Source organism: Gymnodraco acuticeps, unplaced genomic scaffold, assembly GCF_902827175.1.
Source record: "Gymnodraco acuticeps unplaced genomic scaffold, fGymAcu1.1, whole genome shotgun sequence".
Lineage (NCBI taxonomy): Eukaryota > Metazoa > Chordata > Actinopteri > Perciformes > Bathydraconidae > Gymnodraco > Gymnodraco acuticeps.
Genome location: NW_022991180.1, coordinates 5166965 through 5187884, shown reverse-complemented (window position 1 = coordinate 5187884; position 20920 = coordinate 5166965). Strand labels below are relative to the sequence as shown.

General features: G+C 41.9%; 1 long non-coding RNA gene across 1 annotated transcript; it reads left to right on the top strand.

The window, feature by feature from the left end:
- Positions 1–1875: 1875 nt before the first annotated feature.
- On the top strand, positions 1876–2644 carry LOC117560733. The gene is made up of 2 exons (XR_004571230.1): positions 1876–2068; positions 2289–2644. It is a non-coding gene; the product is annotated as an uncharacterized LOC117560733 (long non-coding RNA).
- The last annotated feature ends 18276 nt before the right edge of the window (positions 2645–20920 follow it).

Genomic DNA, 20920 nt, shown 5'->3' with positions numbered 1-20920 from the left:
GTCATACTTTAAAATGCTATGCAATGAACTCTATTGCAAGGATTAGGGGTTTCACAGCCATACAGTATATTAAACCCAAATATTCACAAACTGGATACACTGATTGCAGATGGCACTTTTTCTATTTCTCAACATATGTAATCTGGTCCAATTTATCCATGTCCATTTATTATCTGAACATGTAGGCTTCCTCACAGTAAAAGAGAAAAACTTAAGAAAAGAAAAAAGTCCATAATCCAGCTGACCTTCTGTGATTGAATGAAGGTTGAGTTTCTTTTACGCTTACTTTATGATTTAAATCTGCGTTATACTGTCTTTCAAGCTATGGCCTTAAATCAACCCAGTTATGAATGATACATCCAAATGTTTCATTGTGAAACAGGGCACATACAGTACGCCCATGGTGTTTCAGGTGAAAAGGTCCTTTAGGGTTAGAGAGAAAATAAATTGCTTATATTTTCTTAAATGAACAGAGCATTCCATTAGAGCACTATTGATTGCACAAATCCCCATGAAACTTGAAACAGTGGCATTCAAATGAAAAGTGACATTGCTGGACGATTTAGGGTGGACAAACTGTACAACATGAGAATTTTAATAGGATTATCTCAGAATAGACTCCTCTACACATATATGGAGACATGGTGAAAAAAAGAAAACCCTTTCACAGTTTCTATCAAGTACTTTTCAAAAGCCCTTGGACTACAGCACTTGAGTTAAACTGCCGCTTTTTGTGTTTATTTCAAGAGATCTTGTAGGGTCAGTGCATCCCTTGAAAAACGTTAAGAATAAGAAAACAAGGTTTTATAAGGTCAAGGTGGGAGTAGATACAAGAATGACTAAAAAAAGACTTGGCTCAGCTCAATACAGTAAGTGGTACAGTGGTCTTATAAGAATACAATGTGTCTGCGTGAAACTGAAATGTAATATATTTTTCCCTCGAAGCACAGGCAGACACAAGTGGCTTTCTCATTACGGGTTTATTCCTCCGAATCCACCATGAAAACTCGTTGGGCTGCATGCTCTGTAAACAGAGGGAAGTATTCTTCAGTTCTCTTCACAACTTATATGTATAAGAATACAAAACTAACGGAGCTGTAAGTATCCGTGCATCTTACTCTGAGGGTGCTTCTCATGTTCTCGCTCTCTAACTCATGCGAGAACAGCATAACGAGACGTGAGCTTGGACTTCAAAATAAAAGACGAAATATTGCACGCATTACAACAATAATAATTGGTACACTTAGAAAATACACATTACAGTTAAATTATGAACATTTAAAGGCTGCATCTACACTCCCACCAATCACACATTACTCGTGAGATTTCACACAAAAGATTATTGTACAAAGTACACGCTTTACCCTTTGAAATAGACATTACCTGTAGATAACAACTTAACATGGAATCTCAGGCAACACATTAAACACCTTATTCTGCCTCAAGCAGAGTAACAACCTTGTGTACAGGTCTTTCAAGGAACACAGTCCTAATTGTGGGTTTCCCCTTTTTGTCAAATGTGGTTTGGCTAACCAGTAATTTAAGTTTTCTGACCCTACTATCTGACCCTGGAAAGACTTATGAAAGCTTTAGCGCAAGTTCAATAAGGAAGACCTAACATGAGTCACTTACACGTCACTCTATGGCTCCCTTCCCCCCTCATTAAATATGAGGGCGTCACCCCTCAGCAGCCAATAGCTGCACATGCTAAATGCCTTAAATGCCTGCTCTTCCTCCCTGTCAGTTGTCATTTGCAGATGACCGCAACCCGCCTCCACCCCTCTCGCCTCCAGTCTCCTCCAGGACAAAGCTAAACCTTCCTTCTTCAGACCGGTCTCACCTACTCAGCACCACCACCAGTGTCTATGCAACCAATGTATAACTTCACTTGTTTATATTTCAGTAAAATCATTGTCCATACTTTATTTGTAAAACTTGTCACTGTCACTTTATTTTTTAGATGCTTTTATTTTGAAAAGTACGTTTTATTTTGGTACTCATGGCACCGGCACATTTCTGCAGACTCGCGCTACTTTCCTCAGTTAGCTTCAGGCCCCACTGAGGAGAAGTAAGTGGAACGAGTGGTGTCATAAATGTTGTATTTTATATGTTAATAGATTGTTTAATGTTACACTTCACACAAGCCAAACCTATTTGCAGTTAATATCTATATTTTGCCGTGTGTGACTGTAGTTTATATAATGTGCAGCGCTTCAAACAGTGTTTGGGAGCTTTCTAAAGTTTAGCTATATGCTAACCTAACATGTGCGTGTTTTCTTCCACTGAAGGTGTGAAGTTAGAAAGCTGATGAAGCCATTTCCTGCTTTAATTATTATATTCTGTTTTGCACAGGTATGTGGGTATTCTTTTTGTATTTTGTAACTGTAAATTGTATTGTTTGTTATGTAAGTGTAAATTAATGGTTATATTTGTGTATATTGGTTTACAAGGAAAAACTGGTTTGCCACCATGGATAGATGTATATCTGTTAATTGTATTATTTAGAACTCTGTATACTTTCCTGAGTTAGCTTCAGGCCCCACTGAGGAGAAGTGTGAAGTTAGAAAGCTGATGAAGCCATTTCCTGCTTTAATTATTATATTCTGTTTTGCACAGAGAATAAATCCTGGTTGGCAAGAAAGAAGTCGTTCTCATTTACACAACATAACACAACGCAGAGATCACATGTGGCGTCAAACCAGACCGGTTACATCTAGACCCCGGGGATTTAATCGGAGCGGTGCTTTCCCTCCAGAATGATTATCTTGCAAACCGGGGCCTAATCGCCAAACACCATTACATTCTCCTGTTGTATTATCATGGCAATCATTTCATTCATATGACGTGTAAACAATAAATATGTAATTCTTACATCACGTCTCTCCGGTTTGAACTTTAGTCTTCTTTCAAGACCATTTAGGCAGTGTACTGCTCACGTCTTGTTGTCAGGTAACTTTGGTCTTTCGCCTTTGAATGGTTGTACATTCATTGGTTCTTTGTTTCACACCTTGGTGTTCTTTGGCATGTCGTTTCAGTCTTGCAACTGCTCTTGACCAATCAGAGCATTTCTGTAAGCGATCCAATAATGACCCGTCTTCCTTGCGAAGTTCAGGATCATCCTCATTGATTTCTCCCACCTTGCATTCTCTTACAGGTAGGTCCTTTTGCCAAAGAAACTTTGCTCCTGTGAACCAGTTTGAAGTCTTCAGTCGCTCTGCAGTTAAACCTCGAGAGGCATGATCTGCTGGATTGTCTTTAACTTTGGTTCGGCTCACATAGTGTACTGTACTTCAGTTTTGAGACTGAGAGAAGGTTCTACACCTGGTGTCACTATGCGATGGCTAACGCCAATGGCGTCTCCATAATCTAGACAGGGATTCATGTTTCCAACAATACTCCATCCAAGGTCTGTACGTTGTGCGTAAGGTTGATTTTCTTTGCCAGACACAACTTCTCTTGGAAGTAAAGCTTGTGAGCAGTTGTACCCTATGAGCAGACCCACTTCACAGTCTTGCAGAGGTGCAATCTCTCCTTGGAGGTGCTCTAGATGAGACCAAGCTTTTGCAGTTTCATCTGTTGGTATGTGAGTTCTGTTGGCTGGAATGAAGTCACGTGTATAGACTGGTGGTAAGGGAATCTTTTTATCGGAGTAAAAGCCTCTGACTTGTAGGTTGTTCACTCTTTGAGCGCTTACAACTGTGGTTCTTGAGGTCATAGTAGATAGCTTGAGCTTGACTTGTTGTTTACTTGCTTCCAAAGCCTCAGCTACTTCACTTAGCACAAATGTTGTGTCACTTTGAGAATCCAACAGAGCGTACACAAGGATTTCTTCTGCTGATTGACATGTGGATGAAAGCCAGACTGGAATTATAGCAGCTATTTGTGTATTACCTTCACCAAGTATTACTCTGTTGGAAATATCCGCTGTGGTTCTTTCTTCTTGTTGTGTTGGTTGAAGTCTTTCTTTGTATCTTTCTCGATTTGTACGCTCTTCATGCAGACAGGTAGGATGTTGCTTCTTGCATACTTCACATACACTCCTATTGTGGCAGCTCCTTGACTGATGGCCAGTCTCGAGACATCCAAAGCATAGCTTCTGAGCTTGAATGTACTTGATTCTGTCTGGAACAGCTTGCTCCATGAACTTCCTGCAATTGTGCAAGGAATGCCAATTCTTCTTACAGAGAATACATGTTAAGACGGTGTTTTCGACTTGTGTCTTTGCTGCAAAGCTTTGTTGTCTTTGAGATTTGGTGTTTTCAGCTTCACCTTGCTTCAGCGATTGCAATGATGTGACAGGGTTACAAGCAATCTTTGCTTCTCTTGTCAAAAACTTTACAAATTGGCTGAAGGAGGGAAATTGTTTACTGTCTTCTTGGACTTCAGTAACCTTCCGATTCCAGCTTGCAGTTAGCCAATCTGGTAATTTTGAAAGTATTTGCCTGTTTTCATTACAGTCATTCAAGATTTCTAATGCCTTGATATGGACATTACATTGCATTTAGCTGACGCTTTTATCCAAAGCGACTTACAATAAGTGCGTTCGACCAACAAAATACAAACTTGAAGAAAACAGAATCATATAAGTACATCAGGTTTCATAGAGCAAAAACATTTCAAGTGCTACTCAACTGGCTTTAGGTAAGCCAGTCCTTTATTAGTATATAAGTGCTTTGTTAATAGTTCTATTGCTCAAAGTGGAGTCGAAAGAGATGAGTTTTCAGTCTGCGCCGGAAGGTGTGTAAGCTATCTGCTGTCCTGATGTCAATGGGGAGCTCATTCCACCATTTTGGAGCCAGGATAGCAAACCCACGTGTTTTTGCTGATGGGAACTTGGGTCCCCTTCGCAGCGAGGGTGCAGCGAGTCGTTTGGTTGATGCAGAGCGGAGTGCACGTGCTGGGGTGTACAGGTTAACCATGTCCTGGATGTAGGAAGGGCGAGATCCATTCGCAGCATGGTACGCAAGTACCATTGTCTTGAAGTGGATTCTAGCAGTTACCGGAAGCCAGTGAAGGGAGCGGAGCAGCGGCGTGGTGTGGGAGAATTTAGGAAGGTTGAAGACCAGACGAGCCGCTGCATTCTGGATGAGCTGCAGAGGTCGGATGGCACATGCAGGTAGACCAGCCAGGAGGGAGTTGCAGTAGTCTAGGCGTGAGATGACGAGAGCCTGGACCAGAACCTGCGTCGCTTTCTGGGTCAGCTGGGGACGTATCTTCCTGATGTTGTTATAGCGTGTATCTGCAGCAGCGGGGTTGTAAGCAGCTATGTTTGCAGTGAAGGACAGGTTGTTATCTAGGATCACACCAGATTCCTTGCAGTCTGAGTTGGGGAAACAATAGAGGTGCCGATGTTGATTGTTAGGTCAAGAGTGGGACAATCTTTTCTGTCAGCTAGACAAGCAGAGATGCGTGCGACGACCTGGGTCTCTGAGCGGGGAAAGGACAGAATTAATTGGGTGTCGTCAGCGTAGCAGTGGTATGAAAAACCATGTGGGCTAATGACAGATCCGAGCGAGTTTGTGTACAAGGAGAAGAGGAGGGGACCAAGAACAGAGCCCTGAGGGACCCCTGTAGTTAATTGACAAGGGTCGGACTCCGACCCTCTCCAAGTAACCCTGTAGGTGCGGTCTTTGAGGTATGAGGTGATGAGGGAAAGTGCAGAGCCTGAAACTCCAAGTTCTTGGAGAGTGCGAAGGAGGATCTGATGATTCACCATGTTGAATGCAGCAGACAGGTCCAAAAGGATGATGACAGAGGAGAGGGAGGCTGCTTTAGCAGTGTGCAGTTCCTCAGTGACAGCAAGGAGGGCAGTTTCTGTGGACCATGGCAGCCTCGCAACTACGGAGAAAGTCTGCAAAATCTCTGAGCTCAAAGCTGTCCTTAGATCCTATCTTGGGCCACGATTGAAGCTTGTCTCTATAGGCTTTTGCAATTGTAAATGGATTCCCAATATCTCTCCTCCAAAATCTCCCATGCTGCAAACATAGGCAGATTTGGTTCCGAGCAGGAAATAACCATCAAGTGCTTTCTTAGCTTGTCCACTAACATATCTCCTTAAGTAGTATATATTTTTCTTTGTCTTGGATGTTCTTCTGGTCAATCAGTATTTCAAATGAAAGTTTCCAGTCATTGTATTTCAATGCATCCCATCTGAATACTGAAGGTTCAGGAACTGGAATTCTGTTGGCAGTTAAGGCACCAGCTAGCACCTTAACAAGCTCTGCTGTACTTTCACTTGAGGAAGTAGTGACAACCTGTCATTGAGGACTTGTGGGAGCAGGCACTGGGTTACTTACCAGATCCCTCTCTAGCACGTCTTTCCATTCTTCTTTAATGGACTCTTCTTGGTCATACACTTGCATTCTTGCTCGTGCTGCATTGAAATATTTTACTGCTTCCAAATGCTGTATGTTTTCTCCGTTTGTCATCCAGAGTCTGTTGTAGAGCTACATGCTCTTCTTCTAGACGAGCTTTAATTTTAGCTTCCTCTTCCTCTCTTTCTGAACGACGTCTTAACTCTCCTGCTTCTCTTTCAAAACAACGCCTCATGGCTGCAGTCTCTTGATCAGCTATCTTTCTTTTAGCTTCTGCTTCCAGGCGCTGAAATCTCCAAATGTTCTCTTTCTTGTTCTTGTAACACTTTCAGAAGAGCTTGGCTTGCAGCAGCAGCTTCTTGTCGTTTCACAGAAGACTGGTTCGATTGCTGGAGTTGCTTTTCGAAGAAGAAGTGTAGGTTGCTTGAGTTAAAGAGAGAACCTGCTTTGGCCAATCTTTCTTTTCCTCCTTCTGGAACCTTTCCATCCAGGAGACTTGAGGCTCTGATGATGACAAACTTAGAAATCTCTGCACACAGATCCACTCTTCGACGCGTGTCCTGGTCTGGAGTTGAGATTGTACGCAAGATCCTCATAAACATGTCGGACATCTTCTGACAAACTTGTGACATCATGAATTATGTCATTAAGCAAATCTTCAGATAAAGACTCTGTTGTTTGAGATAATGGCCGCTTAGCTGTTTTCACTTGTGTTCTCCATTTCTCATAATTGTAGTTGAACTTTTGTAGGAGCGTTTTCATTTGTTCTTCTTGCATTTCTCTACCCTTTTCTGTAGGAGTTTTAGTTCTTTGACCTCTTCTTAGCTGCTGTGCTTCAGTGTTATCCACAGCTTCGTCTTGGGACTCTGCACTTTCCTTAACCTGAATTGTAGGCTCACTAGACTTAGACATTAGTAATCACTACAGTGTTTCCCACATAATTTGATTCTAATTGTGGGGCCCCCCCCCCCCCCCCCCCCCCCCCCCCCCCGCCCTCCGGCCAGAAAAGCCAAACCTCCCTTAACCTATTCGGGTGGTCCATGCCTCCACCCCCCCCATCAAATAAGATAATACATGTGAGTTCATGGCTACTGTAGACAACGTTGCTGGTTGCTCTGTGTTGCGTTGTTAATGAGTGAAACACACCGGAGTTGAGGATCTGTGGGGTTATTCTCCCAAAAATATAATTTACAATTTAGGCATTAGACGCCTTATTCCAAAGCGACTTACAATGACCAATTACAGGGACATTCTCCCTGGAGTAACCAAGGGCTAAGTGCCCTACTCAAGGGCAACAAGTTATCACAAAACAACAGTTGCTCTCCCTTCTCGGACATCTCAACTTCGCCATGCACGTCATCCCCCAGGGGCGCTCGTTCATCTCCCGCCTCCTGGACGCAGTATCAGCGGTCGACAACCTCCATGACTGCGTTTTCTTAGACGAAGGCTGCCACTCAGACCTACGTTTCTGGTCCCTCCTGCTCGCCCACTGGAACGGAGTTACTTTCTTTTACGATGACCTCGTGCGTTCCTCTGACTCAATGAGGTTATTCACGGATGCCGCCCCATCCGTGGGTTTTGGGAGTTTCTTCCAAGGAGAGTGGTTCGCAGGGTCATGGCCCCCGTCAATTTCTACCTCAAGCAAGTTCTCATTAAATCCGGCCTATCACCTATATCATACTCGGGACATTCCTTCAGGATAGGTGCAGCCACCTCTGCTGCTAATCAAGGTCTCTCTACCCTCATCCCTACAACAACTAGGACGGTGGTCCTCCTCCGCCTTCACAACCTACATTCACCCGGACATCAGCGCCGTACTGGCTTCCCAAAGATCTCTCAGCACTCTAACTATGGTATCTATGCATATAACTGGTGGTGGTTCATAAACACGTCTACACGTATACATGTCTCATTATGGTACCGGATTTCAAACTGCATTCCCGTCCTAGTCCGCGGGCCCCGCCCACAGGGAACAATGTCTCGTCTCACGCTGCATCTACATGTAACGGGCTTCATCTCATGCACAGCAGGTATCTAAATCCCAGGCCCCTTGCTCAAATGTGTTTGTGTAAAATGTATACCCTGCGACGTCAGGTGTGGACTGGGGGTCCCCGTAGACTTCGGTCTCGTGGACTCGGCTGGTCCCAGCAGACTTCGGTCCTCGTGGACTGTGGGCCACCGTAGACTTCGGTCTCGTGGACTATGGGCCACCGTACACTCGGTGTCCGTGGACGTTGGGCCACCGTACACTTTGGTGTCTGTTAAAAAAACAAGATCCCTGCTTCGGCAGGACGTTCGACCTTCGGGCGGCGTAGTCCAAGCCCTGCTAGCCAGGGCAGGCGACCCTCAGGTCGTTTTCAGATAAGACCGGCACTGATTTCGGCAGTCAGAGTCTCAGCATGACCCGTAAGCTCCGGCAGTGATTCCGGCCTCCTGCCGCATACATAATGTTAATCTATTATTATTCATCCCCAGAATCACCACAGTCCACCCTACAAGGTAAGAAACTCAGTTCAATCTCAGTATTTCATACTTCACTGGTTTTGGGGATTCATCCGGAGCGGTTTCTTTCCCTCCTGAATGATTATCCTGCAAACCGGGGCCTAATCGCCAAACACCATTACATTCTCCTGTTGTATTATCATGGCAATCATTTCATTCATATGACGTGTAACAATAAATATGTATTCCTTACATCACGTCTCTCCGGTTTGAACTATAGTTTGGCACTCACAGTAATAACGGTTTAGCAAACCTTTAAGAAGCCCTTTACTCAGATCACTCTTGATTTCTTAGTGGTCCAAGTTCTTTATGGCTCTGTCTTGAAGCGTTGCTCTTTTAAAAACTGCGCACGTCGTCCACTTCTGTGTGTGCATGCGTAGTTTCTCCTCCTCCGGCGGCCATTTGAAGACAGCCTCTGCTCAGTCCGTGATCCTCTGAAGTTGCCACTTCGTCAATTAAGACACTCGCGTCGATGGACAGTCGAGTTTTCACTGTAATTCCCCTCGAAGCACAGGCAGACACAAAGTGGCTTTCTCATTACGGGTTTATTCCTCCGAATCCACCATGAAAACTCGTTGGGCTGCATGCTCTGTAACAGAGGGAAGTATTCTTCAGTTCTCTTCACAACTTATATGTATAAGAATACAAAACTAACGGAGCTGTAAGTATACATGCATCTTACTCTGAGGGTGCTTCTCATGTTCAGCGAGAACAGCATAACGAGACGTGAGCTTGGACTTCAAAATAAAAGACGAAATATTGCACGCATTACAACAATAATAATTAGTACACTTAGAAAATACACATTACAGTTCAATTATGAACATTTAAAGGCTGCACTTACACCCTGTATTAGAGAGAACAATTAAAGTTCAATCAACTTAAAGCCAAATTATTTGTTCTTCTGTGGTACATACATTTTTGTTTCCTTAATAAGGTTTTGCCACTGTTATTACAATGTAGGCTACATGTTTACAGTATGGAGAAAAGGATTCAACATAAATCAGGGAACTCATTTGATATTGTAATGAAAACATGCAATTATATTCCTCTAAATATTGCAGCGGCATTACTGTGTGAATATGATTAACTAGCATATAGAATAGATGGTCCAAAAATACTTTGTTATAAAGAAAAAATAATCCAATATTCTCTGCGTTAGGCTACTATAAAATGGTGACTGTGTAAAAGTACATGCCTCAAATTAAAAGCTGGAGATATACAGTAAATCATTGTTCATTAGCTTTCTTCTTTTAGTGTTCATCAGCATAAACAGTGGGTCTTCTTGAGTAGTGACAGGAGTGAAATATACCTCAATGTTTCACTGGTTTAGTTCAGTAACTATATTCATCATTGAGACACAATACATTTATTTCACTGTGGCTCTTTATGCTATACCCTACTTTGGCTGGGCAGAAACAAAAAACGGAATATTCAGCACTTTCAATGCTATACCGTATCTAGACATTTATTTATAGTTTTGCCTCTATTCTCTTGGTTCTTTTGTCCGCATGCACGTCTACTGACTCCCCAGAAGATGTACGTGTCTTTTAAAAGTAGCTTTGGGAAACATCTGTGGAAGTCTTGGTTGTGTAAGCACTGAGAAAGAGTAAAAGAGGGTGAAACAGCCTCAGTTTTATGTTTATCCATGTCTTTATTGTTTTGTTCCGCAGCTGCAGTAAGGCAACTGCAGAGTTGACTCCATTAAATAACTTGTGTAGCAGGGCCCTGTTATGGCAAGGCGTGAAACCTGAGAGCCAGTCACCTGTTCTGCTACCTGAGCCTGGGCTCTGAGGACGGATGGAGGAGAGAAGAAGACTAGACGACCTTACTGTGCTGTCTATGACTCAGCTAATAGACTCACTGCCTTTTGATACAGCTTAAACCAGCATTACTAAACCCAGAATTATCTTACTAGGATATTCCGTGATCATGTGAAGCTTGTCCACCAGCGCCATCACAGTTAACAGATTTTACAGAGGATAACGGGTGCTCGGCTTTTCTTTCATTTGCAGAGCACATTGGCTCTAAGTCACTAAGGCGGCTAACATAAGCTCCGGGGTCCTTTGTATACACATATTGACTCTGTTTATGAGTGTGCTTTGCTCCTTGATCCCCCCTTGTCAGCTGAAGTGGGGTTTCCACAAGGACTCGAGTAAAGACCTCAGTTCGCGCTCGCCTACCCGATGTGTGGCTGAGAGCAGGAAAGCTGGCTCTGTGGCCCCTGCTGAAAGAAGAGGATATATCTGCAGCCGAGAGAGGAGCAACAGCTGATGGCTTTGCCTTGACACTCTGCTATCAGGTAAGAAGGACACTATGTCTACAGGAAAGGTTGAATGGTAGATTTCAGAATTATGTAATTGTTCTCTCTGTAATTAGTCACTTTTCATCAGCAATCAAGTTGTGTTCCCTAAATAAAGAAATTATAAAAAATATAGCAATGTTGAAGTAATTATGGCAATGGTACGTAAGTAAGATTATACCACGTTTTATATGCTATGATCACAGGCACAACCAGTGTATTCTACCCATAATAAAAGCCATGACTTTTTAGCAGTGGTAGATAATTAACATTGTTGCTAATGTGTTAAAGATTTCCATTCCTAGGTATGGATACATATTTAATGTCCAGTACAATTAACTATTGAGGCCACTTGTATGTTTTCCTACAGCGAATTTAAACAGAATATGGCCCATGTGATCACATTCCAGTGACCCACAGTCAGGCATTACTTCACGCTTGACTCAGTCTGACTAATTGCTCTAATACAGAGACCAGTATGTAACTGCTGCAGGTAATAACAAGGAGCATACGGTCATCCTTACAATTCATGATTCACTCGATCAATACTGCATGTGTGGTTTCAGAAAGTAATTTCAAATGAAAAGCGCACTAGGAAAATGAAATTGGATGTGAAAATCCCTCCCAGCAATTTCAAGTCATTATGTAGCTATTGTACAATACTCTTTATCTAACAAATGGCCAGGATTAAAAGAGTTGTCTGAAAAAAAATGTACCTCACCCTAGCACATGTGAACACATCTGAATATCCACTTTTTTTTCTCTCTTAGCTTCAATGAGCTACATTTAAACGATGGGCTGTGCTGATGGGTTTATCTCTCACGTCCCCACAGCTCTGCACAGCTTGTCTGCTCCCTAACTGGCTGTAAGTCCCAGGGCCTCCTGCCTGTTCCTGGCACTGTCAGCAGCACAACGGTTTACTCAATCGCTGGTTTCCGTGCATGCAACAATAAGCATATGGTTACCTTAGCCAAGCATGAACACTGTGAGATGTCACTTTAAGTCTCCCACAAAAACACACACTGTTTCTGTTTTCTCTGTCACAGACACGTTGGATGGTAGATTAACGCTCAAAGATAGGGATATTCTACATTTCTATGTCGACAAGACCAAACCCAAAAATATGTCTGTCTCTTAATACTGCCCTGTACTGTCTGTGGCTCTAAGGTCTGGCTCTTTTTATCACTACATAAATCAGAACATTTTGTAGAAAGTCCACATTTTTGCACAATTTTTAACAATATTGCGGTGTTACATACAATACTGTTTATAGATGTGTAAAGCAATGTAAGGAATAATCAACATGTATGTTGGTCGTCCACCATAGGTCTCTGCTTTGAAACAGGTTCTAATCTAGTGGTGGAGGCTGGTGGTGGAGAGCACTGGTCAACACCTAAATGTGTTGAGTCTGCATAACATCTATGTGACTGTGAAGGCCATGTAGCAGCCTATAATTATCATCATTAACATACATTACCAACACAGAATATGGAAGACTATTTTCAATATGTTACCCGACACATGTTGCATGTTTGTCTTACTCTACTATGCTTTGTCATACTCTACTATGCTAATACAATACACCCATGTATACAGTAAAATAGTATTCACTTGTTTTTGTTTACTGCATTATTTTTGCTGTTGTATGTAAAAATAATATTAGGATGTAGTTTTTTTTAATTAATTTTTTTATTTATTCTACTAAAATCAAACAAAAACGTATAATTCATACACACAAATGAACAAAATTAGTAGAAGCGGGAGGGCTGAAGCATAGCTTATGGGGAGTACCCTCCCGTGCATCATCATTAGCATCAATAATAATGGAATTTATTTCGTCAAAAACGTATAGAAATTAAGGAGTACAAAGAAATAAAGAAAACGAATGAAAATTGGAAAAAATAAAAGTTAGGGCAAGAAAAAAGTAAATGCATATATAAATAATACTGGGAATATCCAATATGTGTTAGCTGGAGTAATCTGCAAATAGAATTGTTTTTACTTTAGTTTTGAATTGTTGATGACTAGTAATACTTGAAAGGTCTGGGTGAAGTCCATTCCACGTTCTAACTCCGATTATGGATAAGCTGTGATTTGATGGTTGTTCTACAGGGCTTGCTACACAACCAGTTAGGATGCCTGGTTGGGTATTTCCTGACTGTGGTTTGGAACTGCTTTTGAATGTTAGTAGGCATTTTGTTATGGTAAATGTTGTGCATAATCAGTACTGTTTTAAGCTTAACTATACCAACAAATTTGAATAGATTGAGTTTTTTTAAATATGGGAGTTGTGTGTTCATATTTACCAACACCACAGACTATTCGTAATACTTTTTTTTGAGATGTTATTATTTTTTGTAGATTTGTTGAGTACGTGTTTCCCCATATTTCGGAGCAGTAATAAAGGTAAGGGAGAAATAGACTGTTATAAAGAGTTCTGAGTATGTTTTCCTCAAGAATGTTCTTAGTATGATACAAAATACCTATTGTTTTTGACAGTTTAGTTTGTACATAATTTATATGGTGCTTCCAGTTGAGTTTCTGTATTGCAAATCCGTATAATACAGTCATTTCTACTCTCAGACTTTGTATTGAATAACATGTAATTTGTTTTGGACACATTAAGGGATAATTTATTAACTGAAAACCAGTTACATAGTATTTCTAATTCTGCATTCACAATTTTAACAAGATCACCAAGATTATGATGGGAGCAGAGAATGGTGGTATCATCGGCAAACAAAATGAATTTTAACATGTCTGAGGTGTTGATAATGTCATTAATATAAATCAGGAACAGTTTTAGACCTAAGATTGATCCTTGAGGGACTCCACATGTTATAGGAAGATTGTTTGATTTCGCCTCGTCTATGTCCACATATTGTAGCCTATTTATCAGATAACTCTTGACCCATTCTTTGGCTTGACCCCTTATGCCATAATGTTCTAATTTGTGTAGCAGTATGGTACACAGTATCAAAAGCCTTTTTAAGGTCAATGAATATACCAGCTGTAATAATTTGTTTCTCAATGTTGTTGGTAATTTCTTCAACCAGTTCAATTACTGCTGAAGAAGTAGAGTGATTTTTCTGAAATCCATATTGGCTGGGGCATAGTATATTAAATTTGCTGAGGAATGACTCCAGACGGTTGTTAAAGAGTTTTTCCAGGATTTTTGAGAATTGTGGTAGTAAAGAAATGGGTCTATAATATTAAAACTAAATGTATCACCAGATTTGAAAACCGGAATCACCTTCGCGATTTTCATTTCATTGGGAAAAATACCTTGTTGGAACGATTTATTGCATATATTTACTAGGGGGGCTACAATGTTTGGTGCAACTTGTTTAACAATATTCATACTAAGTCCTAAATAATCTTTGGACTGTTTACTGTGTTGAGTATTAACAATATCAAGCAGTTCATTTTCTGTAATTGGGTTCAGGAACATACTCTGTTGGTTGCAGTTTTTTCAGAAAATCATCCACTTTAGATGAAGTTGGGCTGATTTGAATTACTTGTTTCCCTCTGCCTCCTTTGTTTCTGGGTTCATTTGAGTTTTTTTGGTTTTATTCCCCTTTTTCAAGCCATATTTATGATGTCCTTCAGGATCCTTTTTCCCTCACACAACAAACTCCTACCCTCTTTTGTCTGTGGCAACATTAGAACATTTTTATTATTCCTCCAATTACACTTGCTGGCTTGGTAAAAAAGAAATCAAAGGAAAATGGGGGTGAAATGAATGTGTAAACTTCTATTTCAGTGTTGTTGTTCAAGGCAGCATTCCCGTCCCGTGTGACTCACCTCAAAGTGGAACACACGGGGTAAACATAATTACTTTCCTTGTATTATGTGAACTGTACCATGTACGCAAACATATTAACGGGCCAGCAACATGACGTCAATTTGCAAGGTCTGACTGTGACACTGTTAGACGAAATGAATGCCTGACAGGTTTGACAAGTTTGTTTTAAAGAGTAAAAGTAATGCCTACCACATTTGTTATGCCATTCAGTTTCATTAGCTGTAATGGCTACGTCAGGCTTTATACCAGCTGAACTGGGAGCAGTGCTCTTTGTGTATCATGTATTAAAACTGAATTACGCTCAGTGCGAATAAAAAGGAGCGATAAGCCCCTCCTACAGTATGCCTACTGAAACAATAGGCCTAAACATTTAAGCTATTGTTTGGTGTTAAGGAATAATCAAAAATATGCAAGGCAAGCATGGCAGATAGTGTGAGGAGAGTCTGAGCAGCAGAAATCCAGATAACGATTTTGTAAGTGCTGATGGGTGGTAATGAACATGGCTCTAAGCATGGAATAAATGATGGAAAGATAAAGTGAAGTGCATAATGCGATGTTCAAGTATTAGCAGAGAGGCTATTTTCAGTGACCGAGATAGCTGTATTTTTCATGATGAGTAGGTAAGTCTGATAATTGTGTTTCCCTTTGAAGTGGCCTTCCCTTGGATGTCATGTATGTGTGCGCAGCCTAGTTAAAGCCAGGAGCTGCAGGGATCGAAAGTACAGTATTTTTATTTTGTGTCTTTACAAGAGAAAATAAAAGACAGATAGTCGATGTCAGTGGGTTTCCACAGTCGGAGATTCCCAAGCCTATCGACCCAAACATCAATGAGGTAACTGCTCCCGGTGAACTTATCTGTTTACCAAAAGTCTTATGTCCTGGGAATATACTAAACACTTCATATGTAGACACACTGCTGTGAAAGGTTTCTGTGTTATGTTCATTTTTACTTGAAGATGCAAATGGTTTTGCTCGACGGAAAAACACAATGAACTAATTCTTCTTTGTTTTTATTTTCTGCGAATGCTTTATTAGTTTAAAATGATTGCTATTATGGATATCTGAGCCAGTGCGATCTCACTGTCTTAACTGTTGACTAAAAACTAATTATGTAAAAACTCCATGTCTTATTATGTAATAAAATATTGATTGTTATTATGATGTTTGATATCTGTTCTAATTAGTTGATGTCCTCAGATTTCAATTTCTCTGGTTTGCAATAACACTCAAGCTAGAGACAGAATAACAAATGTACCCAAATTAAATTTGTGTAAAACTCTCCTGATATTTAAGACTTGGGAATCTGAGCCAACACGAGAGCTGTTTGAAGAAGATGAAATAGTTTGCCTTTCGAACAGAGATAAAAAAAACATGTTAACCTCCATGGTATGCCGCAAAAGCAGCAGAAAAGTAGTTTTATGTACTACGTGTTCAAAGTGTGTTTGATTTTGTATTTTTAACTCACTTAGAAAGAAGCAATACTGAAAAAGGCTAGTGTTTTTTTGTGTCTGTGTGTAGACGACAAATCTGTGAGACATTTTAAAATGTCAGGGGATAAATCTGTCCCTAAGTGCTGCCCCTAAAGTTACCGCATCGGAGTGGAAACAGCAACTGATTAAGACACACAGTTAGGTAAAGGCATCTCGCCTTTTTGCGGCGCAGCTTCAAGCTCCTCGGGTTGAAAATGTTTAAACTTTTCAGAAAGCAGCTGGTGAAGTCACTGGAGAAATGTAAGGAAAACAAAAAAGCTTGTTTTAGCATAGCAGTATGGTGGACACTGTTGTTGCTAGGCTGCCGGTGAGTGTGTGACTTTTAATCTCCTTGTGTGGATTACGCTCCTCATCTATGCAGTCAGCCTGTGAGGTGAAGTGAACTGTGAGAGTGAGAGCAAAGAAAAATCATGTCAAACACAAAGGTAAAACAAACAAATAATGAAATCTAAGAGGGGCAAAGCTAGTCTGTCATACAAAACAGGGATCAACCTTGCCAAGATATTGCCATAGAAACATAAAGCAGGCGCCAGCACCTTTCTGCATGAAAAGGAGCTATCTAGACACAGGCCCTAAGAGAGAAGATAATAAGTCCACTCCACATCACAGTCGGCTAACATCTCTCTATTTGAATTCTTTCTTGGCTTCATTTGAGTTAACAGAATCGTTCATGTTGCTGAGGAGCAAACTGCGCCCTTTTAAGCACACATCTGACACTTTCTCTCTGTCTGTTCATAGGCCTCAAGTAAAGATGTCACTGCTTCACTGGCACAGGAAATGTCCTGTCGTGGGGCTGTGTGGCGGGGGAAAGAGGAGAAAGAGAGTGTGTCTCTTAAAGTCAATAACACACACTTCCACCTCTCATACAGTGACAGAAATTGGATCTTAACAGTGGAGTTTCCAACCTGTTCAGGGCTGGCAAAGTGTCCCAGATGTGGCAGAAAGGAGTCCAAAGTCAGCATGTTCTTCTTCCATCTCCATCGCAACCCAGAGGATTTTGCCATTACTTTGCAACTCACAGGCCCTGCGTATCAGATCCAGCTCCACACAGCCTGTTAAGGTTTCAACTCTTCTATCACAGAAACTTTCATTCCCACAAGCTCAATGAGAGTCTCCAAATTCTCAACCGGACGTGTGCAAAAGGGTCCTAACCATTGTGATGCCAAAATGAGTTCGGACAAGGCCTTCTCACACGCTGATGGAATTGGGCAGTTAGGAGATCAAGGAAAGAGGGAAAGTACAAACTTGTAAGCAGAGTGAGCTACACAGAGAGTGACCAGGGAAACAGGATGAGATAGGGTGGTTTATTAATGTCTGCACATTCTCACCGATCTTGTACCATCATCGATGTGCCGCTGAGGTCCATTAGCTGCTGTTGTGTTTTTGGACAAGTCCCTTTCCATTTTCCCTTATGGAACTAGAGGGAAGAAAGATCAGGTCAACCCACTCAGTACAGGTCAGCCTTGTCTGTTTCGCATCAGTGTCCAATCATCCTGCCGCAGATCCTCTGCAGATAACAAAGCGGCCAAAATAAATGAGGGTTCGGGAGACCTAGAGCGGCATGTTTGGTCGAAACAAGCGCAATGCCCGAGATGAGTGTTTTGGTCACTGCAGAAGCCCTCTATCACAGCACAGGGTACCAGGGTCGAGCCATAGCACCCGCTCATGGTGTTAACAGCAAGGCTGAGTGATTACAGATACGCAGCAGCAGCAACAGGCACTGCTCTGGGATTATTGTCATTCAAAGGGCCGGCCCCTCAGACGCAAAGCCTGGCAGCAGAAGGGGATTGCAGATGAGGAAGCCTTCCCTAGCCGGAGGCAATTGCAAGCAGGCACACTTCCAATATTGGCCCAGGGTATGAATTTCATTCCTTTTGCTTTAGAAATAGTACCCTTGCAATTGAATCTGTATTTTCCTTCAGCGGCCATGATATCCTTGAGCTATTTTAGATAAGATTACATTCCGAACAGCAAGCTGGATGCAGTGCCAAGGTGTTTTTTTTTACTCTGCTCCTGCGTTTGATTTATACCTCATGCATTGTTGATAGAAGTTCACCAACTCACTATACTTTTTCCTACTGTACATTCACATTGTTTAAGGTAAATCCCAGTCCAACCATAGATTTAAATAAAGCACCAACACTTGCAAAAGAAAAGAAAAGAAGAAAAAAGGAGGAAGAAAGAAGATGAACTGTCTTTTTACTTTCCAGAACAGTGCGTGTTCCCAAATGATACTCCTCTGCCTTCCAATACTACATATAGATTCTTAGTTATGAACTGCTGCTGTATATTTTACAGAGTGTGTTGAATAGACTGAATTTGCATGATTTAAAACAGTCTTCGTTCAGGTCTCCTAGGACTAGTAAAATAAGATCAAGGTTATATGAGAGCATTATTAAGAAACATGATTTGGTTTATGCAAGTGAGGATGCATAGATAACATGTTCTATGTCTAGTTTGCATTTTTAAATGTTAGAAAGTTAAGTTATGGTTTAATGGAGAGTTAGTTTATGGACTAGGTGACTTCCTGGAGTGTCTGCTGGTTAACTTGATGTCACTGCATCTGGCAAGAAATAATCCAGCCTGTTTTCTCCCTGTTTACATTATTTATGCTAAGCTAGGCTAACGGTTGCTGGCTGTAGGCTACTGTAGCTTCATATTCAGCAGGCAGAAAATAGATTAATATCAATATTTTTATGAAGAAATAAAATAATAGTATTTTACAGCATGTCAAACTATTTCTATAATAGTGGCGATGCAAGGGTAAACATAATCCGTTGATATCCATACTGCAGCACTGACTGCAAGTAGGCGGACCTCATATACTGTACAGTAATTAGGCCGCAGCCAAAATGACAATAAAATGCGATGTCACAGCCTGAAGCAATTTTACCTGCCTGCCTCCCATCTTACCATGGCAGTCTCAAAAGAACAACTGCCACATTACATTACATTGCATTTAGCTGACGCTTTTATCCAAAGCGACTTACAATAAGTGCGTTCGACCAAAAAATACAAACTTGAAGAAAACAGAATCATATAAGTACATCAGGTTTCATAGAGCAAAAACATTTCAAGTGCTACTCAACTGGCTTTAGATAAGCCAGTCCTTTATTAGTAATAAGTGCTTTGTTAATAGTTCTATCGCTCGAAGTGGAGTCGAAAGAGATGAGTTTTCAGTCTGCGCCGGAAGGTGTGTACGCTTTCTGCTGTCCTGATGTCAATGGGGAGCTCATTCCACCATTTTGGAGCCAGGATAGCAAACCCACGTGTTTTGCTGATGGGAACTTGGGTCCCCCTCGCAGTGAGGATGCAGCGAGCTGTTTGGCTGATGCAGAGCGGAGTGCACGTGCTGGGGTGTATGGTTTAACCATGTCCTGGATGTAGGAAGGGCCAGATCCATTTGCAGCATGGTACGTAAGTACCATTGTCTTGAAGTGGATTCTAGCAGTTACCGGAAGCCAGTGAAGGGAGCGGAGGAGCGGCGTGGTGTGGGAGAATTTAGGAAGGTTGAAGACCAGACGAGCCGCTGCATTCTGGATGAGCTGCAGAGGTCGGATGGCACATGCAGGTAGACCAGCCAGGAGGGAGTTGCAGTAGTCTAGGCGTGAGATGACGAGAGCCTGGACCAGAACCTGCGTCGCTTTCTGGGTCAGGTGGGGACGTATCCTCCTGATGTTGTAAAGCGTGTATCTGCAGCAGCGGGTTGTAGCACTAGCAGCGATGTTTGCAGTGAAGGACAGTTTGTTATCTAGGGTCACACCAGGGGCGGACTGGGGGGAAAAAGTGGCCCGGGGATTAATTGACAGACAGGCCCACTTAATGCGCGGCATGTATCGGCCGGCCGGCGACGAAAGTATGTTACTTAACAAAAAACCCTATGCATTTATGTTATTTTGGACAATTATTCATACAGTAATCACATTACCTGAGCCCTTGAGTTGCCTAGAGCAAAATAGTTACGGCATATATTTAGTGATTTTAATGTTAACAGATCATTGATGCAATAACATTTGGACCCAATTTGCCTGACTTGACACATGGAATAAAACATGGGCGTAGGAAGCATCCTCAATGTGGGTGAGACAATTTAACAGGGGGTGTGGGCAGGTGGTGGACCTCACCTCCTCTAGGGGGGTCCGGGGGCATTCTCCCCCAGGAAGATTTTTTTTTAAATGTTGAAGTTAAATGCATCAATCTGGTCCATTTTGAGAGCAAAATTAGGGACTAAATCTATGGCAGTCAGTAGGGGCTTGGACTGTGAGCCGTAGGGTCGCCGGTTCAAGTCCCCGACCAGACCTATTTGGAGTGTGGACTTCTACTTGGAGAGGTCCCAGTTCACCTCCTGCCGTGGTGCCCTTGAGCAAGGCACCAGACATCCCCCTTCCCCCCTCACTCCCATTGCTCCGCGGGCGCTGTACAATAGCTGCCCACTGCTCCTAGTACTAGACTCCTGGTACTAGGATGGGTTAAAAGCAGAGAACACATTTCACTGTGTGCTGTGTGC